We start from the raw sequence: 17,708 nt of genomic DNA, 5'->3' as shown, positions 1-17,708 counted from the left end.
TTAAAAGCACATATACTTAAAAGTTACACACCCAACCTCACCAAAAACACAAGCCATCTGCTGCAGACACCCTTTTTGCTGCAGATTTTATTTTTCCTCTGCATAAACCAGATAACAGCTCCTGCACAGGTTATGCTGTAAGAACTAATCAGTTTTTGGGAGAGTTTGAAGGACAAAATTTTCAAGTTAAGAATCACTCTCCAGCAGTTCACCAACCTTCCTCCATTGAAATACATCTACAAGGGACAAGATTCAACAATGTCAAAAATTGAATTTGGGGAGATTCAAGATAAAAACAAAAACAATGAAAATAAAAGTAAATCAACAAAAGGGAAAATAAAAGAGCTTGGGATGCCTCCCAAGAGGGCTAATTTATAGTCCTTAGCTGGACTTTTCATGAATTTCACTGAAAAGAGGTGAGGGATTGGAGAGCTTGTAATGACTTGCTCCCTTTATCGGGTCTCCGGTTATGTAATGCTTCAATCTATGCCCATTGACCTTAAAATTCCCAGATTTTTCACTCAAAATTTCAATTGCTCCATAAGGGAAAACCTTAGAAACTCTATATGGACCAGTCCACCTTGATTTAAGTTTTCCAGGGAACAATTTCAATCTTGAGTTGAACAATAAAACTAAATCACCTTCTTTGAATTCCTTTTTCCCAAGATGCTTATCATGCCAAACTTTAGTTCTTTCTTTGTAAATACGGGCATTTTCATAAGCATCCATCCTTAATTCTTCAAGCTCATTAAGCTGCAATAGTCTCTTTTCACCAGCTTGCTTAAGATCAAAATTCAAGGTCTGAATGGCCCAATATGCTCTATGTTCTAGCTCCACAGGTAAATGACAAGACTTACCATACACCAACCTAAATGGAGTAGTTCCTATAGGGGTTTTGTAAGCAGTCCTATATGCCCATAAAGCATCATCTAGTTTGATAGACCAATCTTTCCGAGAATTGTTTACTGTTTTCTCCAAGATATGTTTGAGCTCTCTTAGAAATTTCAACTTGTACTTAAGTTTGAGGGGGGTTTTGGGTAGATATATTGTTCACTACACCATACTTCCTCATTAACCTCTCAAATTGCTTATTACAAAAATGGGAACCCCATCACTAATTCTGACCCTAGGAGCTCGAATCTACTCAAGACAAATTTCTTCAAGAATTTCACTACAACTCTAGCATCATTAGTTGGAGTTGCAATAGCTTCCACCCACTTTGACACATAGTCGACTCCAACTAGAATGTATTTATTACCAAATGAAGGAGGAAATGGCCCCATAAAATCTATTCCCCAGACATCAAATAATTCTACTTCAAGAATACCATTTAGGGGCATTTGATCTCTTTTTGACAAGTTTCCACTCCTTTGACATTTATCACATTCCAACACAAATTTCCTCACATCCTTAAAAAGATTTGGCCAAAAGAAACCAGCTTGCAAAATTTTACTAGCTGTTTTAGAGATTCCAAAATGTCCTCCATAATCAGAAGCATGGCAATGATGCATAATACTCTGTGTCTCCTCATCAGGAATACATCTCCTTATTAAACCATCACAACATCTCCTAAAGAGTAAAGGATCATCCCATCTATAAAACTTCACCTCATGCAAAAACTTTTTCTTTTGTTGCCATGTCATACCTAGGGGTAAAACTCCACAAGATAGATAATTCACAAAGTCTGCATACCAAGGTAGTTTAGCAACAAGAGAGAAAAGTTGTTCATCCAAGAAAAACTCATCGATAGGGATTTCATCCAATTCTTCATCATCCAATTTCAGCCTACTAAGATTATCTGCAACTACATTTTCAGCTCCCTTCTTATCTCTAATCTCCAAGTCAAACTCTTGTAGCATCAGAATCCACCTAATGAGCCTAGGTTTAGCCTCCTTTTTACGGAGCAAATACCTGATGGCTGCATGATCTGAAAATATAACCACCTTTGAGTCAATGATGTAAGGTCTGAACTTTTCCAATGCAAAGACAATTGCTAAAAATTCCTTTTCAGTTGTTGCATAATTTGTTTGAGCCTCATCCAGTGTTCTACTAGCATAATAAATAGCATAAGCCTTTTTGTCCTTTCTTTGACCAAGAACAGCTCCAATTGCATAGTTGCTAGCATCACACATAATTTCAAAAGGTAGGCTCCAATCAGGTGGTTGCATGATTGGTGCAGTGATAAGAGCTTGCTTCAACCTGCAAAAGGCATCCAAACACTCTTGGTCAAATACAAATGGTGTGTCATTACTTAACAAATTAGACAAAGGTTTGGCTATTTTAGAAAAATCCTTGATAAAGCGTCTGTAGAACCCGGCATGTCCAAGGAAACTTCGAATTCCCTTGACATTGGTAGGAGGAGCCATCTTCTCTATCACTTCAACCTTGGCTTTATCAACCTCTATTCCTCTGTTAGACACCAAATGTCCAAGCACTATCCCTTCCTGAACCATGAAATGACACTTTTCCCAGTTTAACACAAGGTCAGTATCCGCACATCGCTGTAAAACTTTAGAAAGGTTAGCCAAGCATATGTCAAATGAAGATCCATAAACAAAAAAATCATCCATAAGAACCTCCATTATATCTTTAATGAAATCTGAGAAGATTGCCATCATGCACCTTTGAAAAGTGGCTGGTGCATTACACAACCCAAATGGCATCCTCCTATAAGCAAAGGTTCCATATGGACAAGTAAACGTGGTTTTCTCTTGATCATTTGGATGGATAGGGATTTGAAAAAAACCTGAATATCCATCTAAATAGCAAAAATAAGAATGCCTAGCCAATCTTTCTAACATCTGATCAATGAAGGGAAGTGGAAAATGATCTTTTCTAGTGGCAACATTTAATTTTCTGTAATCTATGCACATTCGCCAACTAGTCACCGTTCTGGTGGGAATTAATTCATTATTTTCATTTTTTACAACTGTCATTCCACCCTTTTTTGGGACAACATGTACTGGGCTCACCCAAGTACTGTCTGAGATGGGATATATGATCCCTGCATCAAGCAACTTTAAAATTTCCTTTTTAACAACTTCTTTCATATTTGGGTTCAACCTTCTCTGATGTTCAATAGATGGCTTACAATTTTCTTCCAAAATAATTCTATGCATGCAAAAGTGTGGGCTTATTCCCTTAATGTCATCTATGGTGTATCCTAAAACTTTTCTGAATTGCTTCAACACTCTTAACAACTTATCAGCCTCTAAGGTACTCAAGTTTGCATTTACAATTACTGGATAAGTGTTATTAGTGCCAAGAAATTCATACCTGAGCTGAGAAGGAAGTTGCTTAAGTTCTACCTTAGGTGCATCTTCTTCCTTGAATCATGGTTGCTTAAATTCGACTTTTTCCTTTTGTGTGAGTTGAAAAACTGGAGCAGAAATGAATGGTGGACTACCCTCTAAGTGTTGAGCATATGCAGCCACATGAGGGTTGTCATAGTTTATGCCTCCTCCATGAACCAAACAATTTTCAAGTGGATCTTCTGGATATTTCTTTCTGAAGTGTTCTTCAACCAGCTCATCAATAATATCAACTCTCAAGCAAGTATCAGCTTCAGAATGATGCTTCTTCATAGTATTATTAATGTTGAAAACCAATTGCTCTTCACCAACTCTAAGAGTCAATTTTTCTCCCTTAACATCAATCAATGCTCCTGCTGTAGCTAGAAAGGGTCGTCCCAAGATAATTGGAATATTAGAATCCTCCTTCATGTCCAAGATGACAAAGTCAACAGGTATATAGAACTTTCCAACCTTCAGAGGCACATTCTCCAAAATCCCTTCAGGATACTTAATTGATCTGTCAGCTAGCTGAAGAGAAATGTGGGTTGGCTTAAGATCTCCCATATTGAGCTTCTCATAAATGGAAAGGGGCATAAGGCTTACACTAGCCCCTAAATCACATAAAGCTTTTGTAGAACATGATTCCCCAATGTGGCATGGAATTGAAAAACTCCCTGGATCCTTGAGCTTTGGAGGAAGTTTCCTTTGGAGGATAGCACTACATTCCTCAGTTAAGGCTACAGTTTCATGGTCTTCAATTCTTCTCTTGTTTGAGAGAATTTCTTTTAAGAATTTCGCATAAGAGGGCATTTGTGAAAGAGCATCAACAAAAGGCACATTTATGTAAAGCTTCTTCAAAACTTCTAAGAACTTCCCAAATTGCTTATCAAGCTTGGCTTTGTGAAATCTTTGTGGAAAGGGAAGCTGTGGCTTGTAGGGCTCAGGAGGTATATACTTCTCTTCCTTCTCTTCAATTTTCTCTTTACATTTTTCTGCACTCTCTTGTTTTTCACTTTCTTGTTTTTCACCCTCATCAGTTTCTTTCTCATTTTCTCTCTTCTCACTATTTTCACTCTTCTCATTATTTACAACTTTCCCACTTCTTAAAGTAATAGCTTGACACTGCTCTCTTGGGTTTTCTGGTTGACTTGGAAGTTTTCCAAAAGACTTGGTACCTGAAGAAGATGCTTGTTGTGCAATCTAATTTTCCAGCATTCTGTTATGTGTTTGCATCTGTTCTAGCCTTGCTTTCATCTCTCTCATCTCCTCATCATGCTTAGTTTGGTTGGCAAGAATCTGTTGTAATAAAGCTTCTGTGGTGGGACTTTGTTCTTCTTTGTTTTGATGGAGGATTCATATTTTTCTCACAAAAATTAGGCAATGGTTGCCTATTTTGCTGATATGGAATTCCTTGTTGCTGTTGTGGTTGAAAATTTTGATTTGAGACTTGACTTTGCTGATTTCCCCATGAAAAGTTGGGATGATTCCTCTAAGTTGGATTATAGGTTTGAGAGTAAGGATTCCCCATTTGTTTGTTTCCATAATTACCAACATATGCTGCTTGCTCTCCATAGTCTACTCCACAGCTGGTAGTTCCCTCTGCATAAGCCACTTGTTGTGAACTTCTAGATGATGATGATGAACTAACCAACATACTCAAATCTTCCATCTCCTTAGCCAAAACATTTGTAAGTGCATCAAACTTTGCATTAATTATGTTGAATGGATCAAGATCATACATTCCAGCAGCTTGCCTTTTTTGGGTTGGAGCTGGTCCTCTTGGACTACACCAAAGATGAGTATTCTTTGCAATTTTCTCCAATAGCTCATAAGCTTCATCTTCATGCTTCATAATAAATTCTCCTCCTGTTTGAGCATCAATAATCCCTCTAATTGCAGGAGTAACATTTGTGTAAAAATTCTGGTTTATCATCCATTTCGGAATGGCATGATGTGGGCATAATCTCTCTAATTCTTTCCATCTCATCCATGACTCATAGAGAGTTCCATCTTCTCTTGGTCTAAAAGCTGTCATTTGATTCCTCAATTCTTGAGTTTTTCCAGGTGGAAAATATTGTGCAAGAAATGCATCAGTGAGTTGCTCCCAATTTGTAATGGAGTTGTGAGGTAAAGAATCAAGCCAATCCAATGCTCTATCTTTCAAAGAGAATGGGAATAGCTTCAATATTGCTGCACCATCAGATACTCCAGGTTGTTTTTGCATGTCACAGATCATAGCAAACTTCTTCAGATGTGTGTGTGGATTTTTAGAAGGATGACCTCCGAATTGAGAATTTTGAATCATTTGAAAAACTCCAAAATCCATCTTGTAACTATTTGCATCGATTCTTGGTCTTGCTATGCTTTCTCTCAAGTCATCAAAAAGAGGAAAAGCATGATCCATCATACTTCCCCTAGGCACATTAGCATTAACAACCTCTTCACCTTGGGCTGCATTTTCATTGTTTCGATCATTTCCAGCATTAACACCAATTCTCATTCTTTCATCAGCCATGACTTCTTCTAATTCAATTTCTCTCAATGCTTCTTTTCGTCTTCTGGTTTCTTTCTTGTTGGCCTTATAAAATTTCTCAATTTCAGGATCAAACAATAAGGATGTGTCACTTGAGCTTCTAGCTCTTCTCATAAAAGATTAAGAGTACCTGAAAAAGAACAAACAAACACAAAATGAAAATATAACAAAATAAAACTAAAAACAACTAAAATAATCAAGAATTCAATTTTAAACAAACAACTCCCCGGCAACGGCGCCAAAAACTTGATGTGGCCCAACCGTAAGTGCACGGGTCGTACAAGTAATACAATAAAGATATCGTTCCCACGAGGAGTTGTGTTAATGATTAAATTTTTGATATAAAAAGTTGACTAAATTGAACTAATTTCAAAATTAAAACAATAGATTGAATGGGTATTGGAGTATGAAATCTATATGTGCAAAATTAATAATCTATCTAACAATGTATTAATTAAACTAAAATTGCATCAAATTGAAATAAGCAAGTTCAAATATGGCAGGGTTTAAAATGGCAAGCAATTAAATTCAATTGAAAATTAGCAATAATAAAAAGGCGATTCCAGAGTTTGGGATTTCATATTCGAGCTATTTTGGGATTTTAAATTGGTTATCCAATCTTGTGAAACTTATGGTTTTAAGGAGATTAATTCTTAAATCCTTCGAATACCCTTTCTAGTGAGACAAAGAGTGCCTTAATCAAACTAATCCTACTTTCGTAGAGTTAGAATTAATTAAGACCCATTAAGTTCTTTAATTAATCTGTGAATCCTCTTAATCCTTATTCTATTTCTAGATCTAAGTTAATTAAGTCCAATTCCTTGATTATCTATCACAAGGCCTTCTCCTTTCGGTGCCTCAACCATGGATTAAGAACATCACTTAATGGGATCCTACACTAAGCATGTCATTAAGCACACAAGAAATGAATAAAACTCATCAAGACCACAAAATATGGATTACCCAATCAAAATCCACAAAATATCTCAAATATTACAACCCTTACTCCAGAATCAAAGGTAAACTACTCACTACCCATAATCCTTACAAGAAAATCTGAGTTTATATGAAAATAAGCTTCAATCTAAGCTAAGAAACAAGAAATTAAACACTAGAAATGTAGGAAAAATATAAGGAAAGAAAGAAATCTGCAAATCTTGGTTGAAAATGGTGTGGAAGGTGAAAGTGACTCTTCAAATTCTGCCTCTCCTCTCCCTTTCCTTTTCTGCTCCTTGTCTCCCTCTCTAAAATGGGATAAGGGTCCTTTTTATAGCATTTTCTGACATGGAGCCCTAAAATGGTGTGTTCTAGGAGAAATTTTCTGAGGGAATCTTCTGCCAGCTCATTAATGAAACCTTTATGGGACTGCATAAGTGGACTGCATAAGTTATGCAGTCCCTTATGCAGTTTTCGGTTGGTTTTGGTTCACTTATGTGAAACTGCATGACTTGGTGCATAGGTTATGCACAATTCCGTGAGAGTGCATAAGGGAGGCGTGAATGTGCATAAGCTATGCAGTCTTCTTATGCACATTTCGGCAGGTATTGGAACAGTGATTTTTCTCCTTATGCAGATCTGCATAGCTTATGCGGCAAGTTATGCACAATTTGGTCAATGCACATTTCAGCTTGAAAACTTGTTTTTGACATCTTTGGCTGTAGAAGTCACTCCTCAATGGCAAAATTTCTCTTCAGTCCTTCAAAAACACCATTTTTCCTACAAAACAAAGTGAAAATTACAAATTAATCCAAAATCGATAATTATGAAAGACTAACTAATTAACTAATGAAATTAGCTAAAAAAATGACTAATAATCAAATAAAATGGCTATGAAATTAGACCTAAATGACTATGCAAAATGTATGCATCAGCCTAAACACCATAACTGGCCAGATTGCAATTTTTCCAGAATTTCTAGGTAGAATCAATTCTGTAGTTTTTTATACACTGATTGCAGGTCAGTTTTTGGACATGTTATGGTCAAAATTTGGGTTTGTTTTCTTCATGAAAGTTGTAGGGAAATGTCTCAGCCTTTTACCGGTAAAAATTCAGGTCAATTGGACCTTTCTACACTGAGTTATGACTAAATGAATGAATACTGTTCATTTGGTCATTTTGCCCAGGCAGATTGTAAGTTACCCGGATTTGGTCAATTTTTAGGGCATCTTATGTCTGGTTTTTGGACAGGGTTCCTTCATCAAAGTTGTGCCATTATGTGTCTAATTTTATGTCCAATTGGTCTTGCACCAATTGAACCTACACAACTCAAGTTAAAACTGTCCAAGCTTGCTGGACTCACATCCAGACCTGCAGGGCACTCAAGGGCAGCATACCTAACTTCAATTCTCTTAGAACAAATCACTTCAATTCCTACTCAAACACAACCAAATAGTTAAAAATTGACCATTAAAATTTCCTTTCACCAATACATGAGCAAAATCCTAAATTTGTTGCCCAAACCCTAACTCTTAATTCTAGGTTCACCTAACACTTATCAAATTAAGCAAACTAATCAATTTCTAATTTATGTTTACACATCAATCGCCATTTCTAAGCCTTTAAAATCCATCAAAACTATCAAACTACCATTCCCATAAAGTTGGCCAAAAAAAAATCTAATTCTTCATTCATGCATCATTTATATCATTTTTTATAAATTTCACCTTCATTCAACTTAGTTTCAACATATGAAAAGGAAAAGAAACAAAAGTAAGGCACTAACCTCTTTGAGCAGAATTTTCCCTTAGCTAACTTCAATTTTTCCTTCACTTTCTTGGCTTTTCTTGGCAGCCAAACACTTGCTCAAGATGTAATATCAAATTTTTATGAAGAAAGGTAGGGATTTTATGGTGAAAAATTCAAAGTTAGCAAGGTGTAATGAAGGATAACAACGGTGGAAATGGGAGAGGTGGCTGCCGGCTGGTTTAAGAGAGGAAGATGCAGATTTGTTTTCAATTTTTGTCTCAATTATCTCCTTTTAAAGTGCTTGTTGAAATTTGATTGATGGAGGGCATTGTAATGACATCATGTGATGTCATAATTGCCAATTTCTTTCATTTTTCTTTTCTTTTCTTTACTACTCATTTTCAATTCAATTTTTAGCAATATTTATTCACATTTTATGTCATAATAATTATTTACTTAACTGGACAAGTTGGTAAAAAATCATCTCTGAAGACGAAATGACCAAAATGCCCTTCATTTGGCTTATAGAGCTAAAATCGTCTGCACTGATCGAAAAATTTTTCTAAGCCTTTTCTTGGCATTTTAATGCCATAGAAACCTCAATGACTCTTCTCTGGAGTCTCAAAAATTATTTTATAAATTTTTCCTTGGGTTTAGGGCTTCTAGCTGCGAAGACCGCAACTTCCCACTAGGTTACCCATCGCTAGAGCAGCAGCTCATTTAACTTAGTTGTATTTTATTTCTAAAATTTTTCCTTAATTTTTCTTACACTTATTTGAATTATTTATGGCTCCTCACTTTAGTCTAAATATTTTTCAAGTCGTTCTAGCTGTCCAGACCGACACCGGTCACCTAAACAGTAGAATGTACGGAATGGCTACAGTGAGGGTGTTACAACTCTTCTCCTCTAATTTAAATTTTGTGCTCGAAATTTACCTGACTTAAGTAATCGTGGAGCTGCTACTTCCTTGCTTCTTCACTTTCTTGTATTGCCTCATCAATGTCTGGGTTTGGCTCCTCTTGAGCTTCCATAGCACTTTCGACTGTTTCAGAAACAATCTTCTGTGAAATATCAGCTGTCTCTGCTCTACCCAATCTTTTACCCCTTTAAACTGTAGGGACAGGTCTATCAACTTGTATTGGAGCTATTGAACCACTCCTCTGAGGGCAATCTCTTATGAAATGATCCGTAGCCCTACACTTGAAACACGCTCCAGTTAACAGTCGACACTCCCCTCTGTGTCTCCTACCACAGTGCATACATTCAGGCACTGGGGCTAATCCCCTTGTTACTGTGCCAGGGGAGCTTGCTATAGATATCCTAGTCTGGCCTCTCTGGCCCTGTGTCTAATCTTGTGAACCAGAACCCTTAAGCTTCTTACTATTATTTGGTATACTTGACTGCCTTGGTCCAAATTCCCTCTTACGCTGCCTATCTTTCCTATTCTGTTCACTTACTCTGACCCTTTCCACTTTCAGTGCGGCTTCAACTAATTTTGTGAAGTCCGTAATGCCCAAGGCAGTAATCATTATTTTAATGTTATCATTGAGCCCTTCTTTAAACCTTCTACACCTTTCTGCTTCAGTGGGGACTATCACCCTTCTGTAGCGGCTTAATCTGACAAACTCCTTCTCATACTCTACTACTGATAGTTGCCTCTGCCTCAAACTAATAAACACTCTTCTTCTGTCTTCCAGGTACACACTTCTCACATACTTCTTCTTAAATTCAACGAGGAGGAAATCCCAAGTTACCAGTCTTGGCTGAACTTCACTAGATACAGTGACCCACCACTGATAGGCATCATCTTGAAGTAGGGATACAGCACCCTCCAAGTTCTGCTCTGAGGTGCAATGCAGTTGCTTCAATACCCTTATAGTGCGGTCTAGCCAATTCTCAGCCGTCACCAAGTCATCTTTTTTCCTACCCATGAAGTCCACAGCTCTAAATTTTCTCAGTTTTTCCAGATGGGATTTTGCTGTGGAGGTGGTGGTGGTGGCATAACCCCAGCCATCCGTTTGAAGAATTCAGCCATTTGTTGAAACATAGCCGGTGGAGGCTGTGGAGGCACTGCTGGTGTTGGTGGAGCAGGTTCTCCCTGGCCCCCAGTCTCAGCTACAGGTGGAGCACGACTCACCACTTCCTCATCTACTGCTCTCTGTGACTTGGGGTCCATATCCTAATCAAAATAAGAAAGACAAACAAATCTGTATTAGTGTCACCTCGACTCTTACAAATGTAATGCATGGTATGGACTTGATCTAAACCCAGAAACGCCTAAACCGTGCTCTGATACCACTAAATGTGTCACCCCTTACCCGTCTACAGTATAGCCAAGCAAGATATGCCACACAGTGTATCAGAATACCATTTTTTTTATCTCAGTTATTTTATCCTTCTTTAATTTATTTCTTAATGGTTATGAAGAGTAATTTGTGGAATTTAACTCATTTAAGTCATTTATTGAAATTTTAAATTCATTCGAGGTTCCAAAAATTTTATAGAAAATTCAGCAGAGTACCGGGTAAAAATAGAGAAAATAGTTCTTTGGAACCTGTGAAAAACACTTCTAATAGTCATTCTATTCCATAACTCCCCAATCTTCACTTCAATTCTCAAAATTCTTCCATTTACCATTCATTCATTTCAACATCATAATCATATACATTTCATTTATAAACACAAATTTACAAATACTGACATTCATACCAAATTATATTACATAAGTTTCAATTTATACATGAGAAAATAAAAGTTTGATTACAAACAGTACAAACAGTATAAAATACCAAAATGGGACCTAGTGTCCTACCAATGCACTGTAGCCTGTGAGGTGACATAGACACTATGCAGAATTGTGAACGGCCTCACCCAGTCTGTGGTCTACTGGGCTCTCTGTCCAAATCTTCAGTAGCTACGCGTTGCAAAAGCGACGCGCTGTAAAAGCGACGTGCTAAGCATAAAGCTTAGTAGTGCCAATAATAAAAGAAAATATAATATGCAAATAAAAGTAAAAAAATTTCCTAGTTATTGTGTTTATAAGAAATAAATAATTACTAACTGATTATTTAGTGGAAGGCTAATTATATCTTATGATATTAACTCTCTCTAGCATTTTTTTAATCATTTTCTTGATGATTTTGAGCTTCTTTTTATTTTAATCATTCTTGTTCTTTATCTTGATATTTAATTTCCTTACTTCCTTTAATAATCAATTCAATCACATTTATACTTTTCCATACCCAAGTAACCTATACAAATTGATTGGACTGGATAAATGGGTAAACTAGCATTGGGTACTAGGTACCTCAGGTCATCACACCATCGGTCACAATGTGTCTCCCGGTGTGCAAATAGAATGGCTAATAAGCCATAAAAGCAATAAGACATAAAGCCAAGTATAACATCATAATCAATATAGCCATAGGCTATCATATCACAAAATGGCATGGAGCCATACATCATATGCAGTACTGCTATCAGAATCCTATTGGCATGCCAACCTATCCAAACTAATCACATTAGGCCTACTAGGGCATATTACAAAGTTATTTCTTGAATATTTGTACTTAAAATATAAGGTTGCTTTTCATTTGGTCATTTAAGTCAAAATATTGACTTTCTCATATATAATAGTTACATGAGTTTTAATCACATAGATTTACCACATTTTGATTCCCAAAAGTGTTGGCATTATTTGCCAATCCATACTTCTAACCATTGGAGAACAATTCAAAATTTTAGTTTTTGGGTGCTAGAGTTCACTGTTCCATTAAGCCATTACACAGTGAGAATTTGGCTAAATGTTCTTCATCAAAGTTGTTCCTTATTGTGTCTAGTTGTATTTCTTTTTTTGAATCACTCCATTTGGAGTTTTGTAGCTCAAGTTATGGGCTAAATACCATAACTGGCCGGATTACAATTTTTCCAGAATTTCTGGGCAGAATCAATTTTATAGTTTTTTGTGCACTAGCTACAGGTCAGTTTTTGGATATGTTATGGTCAAATTTTGGGTTTATTTTCTTCATCAAAGTTGCAGGGTATGTCTCAGCTTTCTACCGGTAAAAATTCAGGTCAATTGGACCTTTCTACACTGAGTTATGACTAAATGAATGAATACTGTTCATTTGGTCATTTTGCCCAGACAGATTGTAAGTTGCCCAGATTTGGTCAATTTTTAGGGCATCCTATGTTTGGTTTCTAAACAGGGTTTCTTCATCAAAGTTGTGCCATTATGTGTCTAATTTCATGTCCAATTAGCCTTGCACCAATTAAACCTACACAACTCAAGTTAAAGCTGTCCAAGCTTGCCGGACTCACATCCAGACCTGCAGGGCACTCAAAGGCAGCATACCTAACTTCAATTCTCTTGGAATAAATCACTTCAATTCCTACTTAAACACAAGCAAATGGTTAAAAATTAACCATTAAAAATTTCCTTTCACTAATACATGAGCAAAATCCTAAATTTGTTGCCCAAACCCTAACTCTCAATTCTAGGTTCACCCAACACTTATCAAATTAGGCAAACTAATCAATTTCTAATTTATGTTTACACATCAATCATCATTTCTAAGCCTTTCAAATCCATCAAAACTATCAAACTACCATTCCCATAAATCTGGCCAAAAAAAAATCCAATTCTTCATTCATGCATCATTATATCATTTTTAATGAATTTCACCTTCATTTGACTTAGTTTCAACATATGAAAAAGGAAAAGAAATAAAAGTAGGGCACTAACCTCTTTGAGCAGAATTTTCCCTTAGCTAACTTCAACTTTTCCTTCACTTTCTTGGCTTTTCTTGGCAGCCAAACACTTGCTCAAGATGTAATATTAAATTTTTATGAAGGAAGGTAGGGATTTTATGGTGACAAATTCAAAGTTAACAAGGTGTAATGAAGGATAACAATGGTGGAAATGGGAGAGGTGGCTGCCGGCTGGTTTAAGAGAGGAAGATGCAGATTTGTTTTCAATTTTTGTCTCAATTATCTCCTTGTTAACTGCTTGTTGAAATTTGATTGGTGGAGGGCATTGTAATGACATCATGAGATGTCATAATTCCTAATTTCTTTCATTTTTCTTTTCTTTTCTTTACTACTCGTTTTCAATTTGTAACACCCTAGGCAAATCCCACATCGACAAAACACGGGAGAGATGCTGGGTTTATAAGATGGAGGTTCCTAACCCCTATTGACGCATTTTAAAACCGTGAGGGCTTCAGCTCAGAGCGGACAATATCACTAGTGGGCCGGGCCGTTACATTTATGGTATCAGAGCCGCTCCGCGTGCAACCTTGAACGATGGTGGGGCAAACCTCAGCGAGGACGCTGAGTCCCATAAGGGGGGTGGATTGTAACACCCTAGGCAAATCCCACATCGACAAAACACGGGAGAGATGCTGGATTTATAAGTTGATGGTTTATAACCCCTATTGACGCGTTTTAAAACCGTGAGGGTTTCGGCCCAGAGCGGACAATATCACTAGTGTAATGGCCCGGCCCACTAGTGATATTGTCCGCTCTGGACCGAAACCCTCACGGTTTTAAAACGCGTCAATAGGGGTTATAAACCATCAACTTATAAATCCAGCATCTCTCCCGTGTTTTGTCGATGTGGGATTTGCCTAGGTGTTACAATCCACCCCTTATGGGACTCGGCGTCGCCAGGTTTGCCCCACCATCGTTCAAGGTTGTACGCGGAGCGGCTCTGATACCATAAATGTAATGGCCCGGCCCACTAGTGATATTGTCCGCTCTGAGCCGAAGCCCTCACGGTTTTAAAACGCGTCAATAGGGGTTAGGAACCTCCATATTATAAATCCAACATCTCTCCCGTGTTTTGTCGATGTGGGATTTGCCTAGGGTGTTACAATCCACCCCCCTTACGGGACTCAGCGTCCTCGCTGAGGTTTGCCCCACCATCGTTCAAGGTTGCACGCGGAGCAGCTCTGATACCACAAATGTAATGGTCCGGCCCACTAGTGATATTGTCCGCTCTGGGCCGAAGCCCTCACGGTTTTAAAATGCGTTAATAGGGATTACGAACCGTCAACTTATAAACCCAGCATCTCTCCCGTGTTTTGCCGATGTGGAATTTGCCTAGGGTGTTACAATCCACCCCCCTTACGGGACTCAGCGTCCTCACTGAGGTTTGCCCCACCATCGTTCAAGGTTGCACGCGGAGCGGCTCTGATACCACAAATGTAATGGTCCGGCCCACTAGTGATATTGTCCGCTCTGGGCCGAAGCCCTCACGGTTTTAAAACGCGTCATTAGGGGTTAGGAACCTCCATCTTATAAACCCAGCATCTCTCCCGTATTTTGTCGATGTGGGATTTCCCTAGGGTGTTACACAATTCAATTTTAAGCAATATTTATTCACATTTTATGTCATAATAATTATTTACTTAACTAGACAAGTTGGTCAAAAATCATCTCTAAAGACAAAATGACCAAAATGCCCTCTATTGGGCTTATTGAGCCAAAATCGTTTGTACCAATCGAAAAAAATTTTTAAGCCTTTTCTTAGCATTTTAATGCCATAGAAACCTCAATGACTCTTCTCTGGAGTCTCAAATATTATTTTATAAATTTTTCCCTGGGTTTAGGGCTTCTAGCTGCGAAGACCGCAACTTCCCACTGGGTTACCCATCGCTAAGGCAACGGCTCATTTAACTTAGTTGTATTTTATTTCTAAAATTTTTTATTAATTTTTCTTACACTTATTTGAGTTATTTATGGCTCCTCACTTTAGTATAAATATTTTTTAAGTCGTTCTAGCTGTCCGGACTGACATCAGTCACCTGAATAGTAGAATATATGGAATGGCTACAGTGAGGGTGTTACAATGTGGCCATAGACTTTGTTGTGGGGTTACTAGAAGCCTCCAATAGACATGACTCGATATGAGTTATAGTGGACAAATTGACCAAGACTACTCACTTCATTCCTATTAGAGCTAACTATTTTATGGAAAAGTTAGCTCAGGTGTACATGGCAGAGTTAATAAGGTTGCATGGAGCCTTAGTGACAATAGTATATGACAGAGGACTGCAGTTCACTTCAAGGTTTTAGCACTATCTTCAAAATGAGTTAGGTACCAAGTTAGACTTTAGCATTGTTTTTCATCCTTAGAAAGATGGACAGTAAAAAAGGACCATACAGACCTTGGAGGATATGTTAAGAATGTGTGTACTTGACTTTGGAGGATCATGAAAAAAGTACGTTCCTCTAGTTGAACTAGCATACAACAATAGCTATCACTCTAGCATCAAAATGGCACCATATGAAGCTCTATATGAAAGGAAGTGCAAGTCTCCTATGTGTTGGGAAGAACTAGGTGAAAGAGCTTTAGCAGGAATGGAGTTGGTGGAAATCACCAATCAAGCCCTACCTTTGATCAGGGCAAGGTTGAAGACAGCAGCCAGTAGACAGAAGAGCTATGTAGATCTCCATAAAAGAGAAGTGGTTTTCCAAGAGGGGATATGGTGCTTTTAAATGTATTTCCGATGAAGGGTGTTATCCAGTTTAGGAAGAGAGGCAAACTAACTTCGAGATATATTGGACCATATGAAGTGCTATAAAGGGCTAGAAATGTATCTTATAAGTTAGCTTTGCCACCAAAAATGGAGAGGATCCTTCCAGTCTTCTATGTTTCTATGTTACAAAAGTTTGTATTAGATCCGAACAAGGTTATAAGTGAACCAAACATGGAAATTTTGGAAGATCTTTCTTATGTTGAACAACCTATTTGGATTGTGGATACGCAGATAAGGAAGCTGAGGAATAAGGAGATACCTATGGTCAAGGTGTTGTGGAATAGCCATAACATGGAAGAATGCACATGGGAAACTCGCGACTCCTTGATACAGCAATATCCCCACCTTTTCTAGGCATGTTATGTATGTTACGTTTTTATGGAATTTGTTTTAACATTTAAGGATGAATGTTTTAAAGGGGGGAGAATGTAATACCCACAATTTTCTAATGTCAGAATATCTGTCCTTGATGGAATATTCTTATGAAAATTAAAACTTCATTAACAAGTGTAACACCCTAGGCAAATCCCACATCGACAAAACACGGGAGAGATGCTGGATTTATAAGTTGATGGTTTGTAACCCCTATTGACACGTTTTAAAACCGTGAGGGTTTCGACCCAGAGCGGACAATATCACTAGTGGGCCGGGCCATTACATTTGTGGTATCAGAGCCGCTCCGCGTGCAACCTTGAACGATGGTGGGGCAAACCTCAGCGAGGACGCTGAGTCCCATAAGGGGGGTGGATTGTAACACCCTAGGTAAATCCCACATCGACAAAACACGGGAGAGATGCTAGATTTATAAGTTGATGGTTTGTAACCCCTATTGACGCATTTTAAAACCGTGAGGGTTTCGACCCAGAGCGGACAATATCACTAGTGGGCCGGGCCATTACAATAAGAGAATGGTGGTAGGATGTGATGATCTATGTATATATACATGTGTTTAAGGTAGTGCATATAGTTGTGTATAGGTGCATATAGGTCCTGGGGGGACCCAAGTTCATGATTGAGAGGAAGTGAGAAATCAAGTCTGTCTTTTGTAAAGCAAGACTTTTAAAGGTCAGAAGCATGGCTTTCGGTAATCCAAACTCCCTTAATAATGAGGGTGTAAAAAGGAACTAAGGTTTATTTTCTGTTAAAAGAAACTTATTTCTTCCTCTCTCCTTTTTCTCTCAACTGCTAGAGCATGCAAGGAGGTTTTTAAGGAGATTTCCTTTACTTCTTCAAAATTTGAAGGTGGATTCTTCCATTCAGAAACTTGGGAAAATGGATTCAAGTTTTGGGTCTTTGGTTCTCTTACTTTTAAGCTCCAAGAAAAGAGGTAAGTTTCTTTTCTTCCTAATCTAATAGGAAGATCCAAGTATGTTGATGAGGAATTTGGTTTTTATAACTTCAATTTCATGTGAAGTTGTGTTTAAGATGAGTTTTGGGAGGTTTATGCATGTTAGGGTTAGGGTTTTATGATTTTATGTTGAAATTTCATGTTTTAATGTTAGTTTAGTAATGTTTAAGTGTTATGGGTTTTAAATGGCTAGTTTCCCTTAATGGATTTGAGGAAATCCTTGTTTATGTTATGATAATTTTGGGGAAAACCTAGGTTTTATGTTCTTGGATGATGTATGTTGGACTTGAGTGTATCTTCAAGTTGT

At 37.7% G+C, this 17,708-nt stretch overlaps 1 non-coding gene across 1 annotated transcript; it reads left to right on the top strand.

Moving 5' to 3' along the window:
* Positions 1-5,236: 5,236 nt before the first annotated feature.
* LOC131169852 (small nucleolar RNA R71) lies at positions 5,237-5,343 on the top strand. Its single transcript, XR_009140782.1, has one exon. It is a non-coding gene; the product is annotated as a small nucleolar RNA R71 (small nucleolar RNA).
* Positions 5,344-17,708: the final 12,365 nt, after the last annotated feature.

The sequence above is a fragment of the Hevea brasiliensis genome, chromosome 1 (assembly GCF_030052815.1).
Source record: "Hevea brasiliensis isolate MT/VB/25A 57/8 chromosome 1, ASM3005281v1, whole genome shotgun sequence".
Taxonomy (NCBI): Eukaryota; Viridiplantae; Streptophyta; class Magnoliopsida; order Malpighiales; family Euphorbiaceae; genus Hevea; species Hevea brasiliensis.
This window is presented reverse-complemented; position numbering and strand designations above follow the sequence as displayed.